The sequence below is a fragment of the Amblyraja radiata genome, chromosome 27, assembly GCF_010909765.2.
Source record: "Amblyraja radiata isolate CabotCenter1 chromosome 27, sAmbRad1.1.pri, whole genome shotgun sequence".
In the NCBI taxonomy this organism is placed as follows: domain Eukaryota; kingdom Metazoa; phylum Chordata; class Chondrichthyes; order Rajiformes; family Rajidae; genus Amblyraja; species Amblyraja radiata.
In genome coordinates, this window is record NC_045982.1 from 24,945,166 (window position 1) to 24,948,022 (window position 2,857).

A 2,857-nucleotide genomic window follows, 5' to 3' on the forward strand; every position below is an offset into this window, starting at 1 on the left:
ACACTATTGGAACGTTCAGAGATATGCAATTGCCCGGTGCCAGGTGTCTTCCTGTGGTGTCCAGTACAGCCTGCTCTTGTAACTGGTTTAGAGACATGTAGTCTATACTGGCAGCAAGCTTTGGCTCCAGATTTTGTCCAGTCTGTTCCGGCTGTATAAAATTGGCCACCATGTCCAGTAAGTTCTCTTTTTCCCGCACCCCATGCACACTTGTCTTTTCTTCTGCGGACCCCTCTTCCAGGTCAGCCCAGAACTGACCCGCAGTGCTCCCCCCCCGATGAGGTAGAAGCACTGTGCAGCCCTTGAAAAGGTACTGCTGTGGGTTTATCATAGGGCCCACAGTGAACCGACTCCATCTCCCGGAGTCTGTCACGTTGGAGCAAATGCTCCACACACCGCTCCATCCGGCTCCAGCGCTCTCGGTCGCTGGCCGCCCGCGGTGGTTCAAAGTCGGACTCCTCTGAGTCCTAGACCTTGTTCGTTTTGTGTCTAGCCTTGCTGCCCGGCCGCGTTGATTTGGCCGGTGCGGAGGCGACATCGGGCACAGCTGATCCCACTACGGATGATCCAAGTGCCGTCGGCTGCTGTTGCTGGCTGCCCGCTACTCCGCGGTCCTCCCTCACCAGCTTTGTCGCAGCCCTTGTCTTCTTTGTTTTCTCCATTTTCCTACCTGTAGTTGGAAATGGAAACAAAAAAGACCGCAGAGTAAACGCTTACCTGCAATTAGCGGCTTTTAAACTGCCGCCGCGGGGGAACGTCCTTCCACCGCGTCTGACGTTTCGTAATGCGTGTAGCGATATGACACGCATGCGTCCTGGCGGGGTTCTTCATGTAGTCACTCACGTGATTCCGAAGTAAAATTTTAAACGATAAAAACAAACCTGCCTTCACCATTTCCACTGGAAGCTCATTCCACACAGCTACCACAGTCATGGTCCAGGGGTAAGTAGGAGGAGGTGTCGAGAGTTGGCGTGTGGCCTCAGCTTTGTAGAGCTCGATGCGCCAGACTACCACGGCACCTCCCTTATCGGCGGGTTTGATACCCCAATCTAGGTTATCACATCGACTCACTCCGCAGCCTTCGCGACATCAACCGCTTCAACTTCTCCACTCCCCTGTCTCATAACTTCGCCACTCCCCCGAACGTACTGCCATCGACACACTCCGCAACAACCCAGATTAGGTTATCAACAAGGCGTAGCTATGGGCACACGCATGGCTCCCAGCTACGCCTGCCTCTTTGTCGGGTACGTCGAACAATCCTTGTTCGATACGTACCAGGGTCCCATCCCCGACCTCTACCTCCGCTACATCGATGACTGCTTTGGTGCCACATCCTGTACCCACACACAACTGACTGACTTCATCCACTTCACCACTAACTTCCATCCTGCACACAAATACACCTGGACCATTTCCGACACTTCCCTACCATTCCTTGACCTCACTATCTCCATCGCAGGTGATAGACTTCTGACCGACATCCACTATAAACCCACTAACTCCCATGGCTATCTGGATTACACTTCCTCCCACCCTGCTTCCTGTAAGGACTCCATCCCCTACTCCCAATTCATCTGGCTACGCCACATCTGATCCCAGGATGAGGCGTTCCACACCAGGGCATCTGAAATGTCCTCATTCTTCGGGGAATGGGGGTTCCCCTCTTCCACCATAGATGAGGCTCGCACCCGGGTCTCTTCCATACCCCGCAACACTGTTCTCTCTCCCCATCCCCCCACTCGCAACAAGGGCAGAGTCCACTTAGTCCTCACCTTTCACCCCACCAGCCGTCACATACAACAAGTAATCCTCCGTCAGTTTTGCCACCTCCAACGTGGCCCCACCACTCGCCACATCTTCCCATCTCCCCCCATGTCTGCCTTCCGCATAGACCTCTCCCTCCGTAACTCCCTTGTCAATTCTTCCCTTCCCTTCCCTCCCGTACCACCCCCACCCCGGGCACTTTCCCTTGCAATCGCAAGAGATGCAACACTTGTCCCTTTACCTCACCCCTCGACTCCATTCAAGGACCCAAGCAGTCTTTCCAGGTGCGACAAGGACCTGCATCTCCTCCAAACTCATCTATTGCATCTGCTGCTGTAGATGTCAGCTGATCTTCATCGGTGAGACATTGGCTATCGTTTCGCCGAACACCTCCGCTCGGTGCGCAATAACCAACCTGGTGGCTCAGCACTTCAACTCCCCCTCCCATTCCGTATCAGACCTCTCTGTTCAGGATCTCCTCCATGGCCAGAGCGAGCAGCACCGGAAATTGGAGGAACAGCACCTCATATTCCGCTTGGGGAGTCTGCATCCTGGGGGCATGAACATTGAATTCTCCCAATTTCGTTAGCCCTTGCTGTCTCCTCCCCTTCCTCAGCCCTTGGGCTGTCTCCTCCCATCCCTCAGCCCTCGGGCTCCTCCTCCTCCTTTTTCCTTTCTTCTCCCCCCACCCTCCCCATACCCCATCAGTCTGAAGAAGGGTTCGGCCCGAAACATTGTCTATTTCCTTCGCTCCATAGACGCTGCTGCACCCGCTGAGTTTCTCCAGCATTTTTGTGTACCTTTGATTTTCCAGCATCTGCAGTTCCTTCTTAAACACTTGGTTTTTTGAAGGTGGGCCTTATTATGAATTTATCCGGCCGACAAGTGACATTGACAGGGGAGACCACTTGGTTAGCGTCTGTTTGATCTGCTTTAACAAAATAATAAAATTCTCTTTGAAAAGATCCTTGTATTTACTCGTAACTGAAATGCCCAAGAATGAGAGCTTGTTTTTTTCAATTTTGAATGGTAAGTTGGTAAGATCCGAGGGTTGTACTTCACAGTTAATAGGAAACAGTTCACTTTTTCC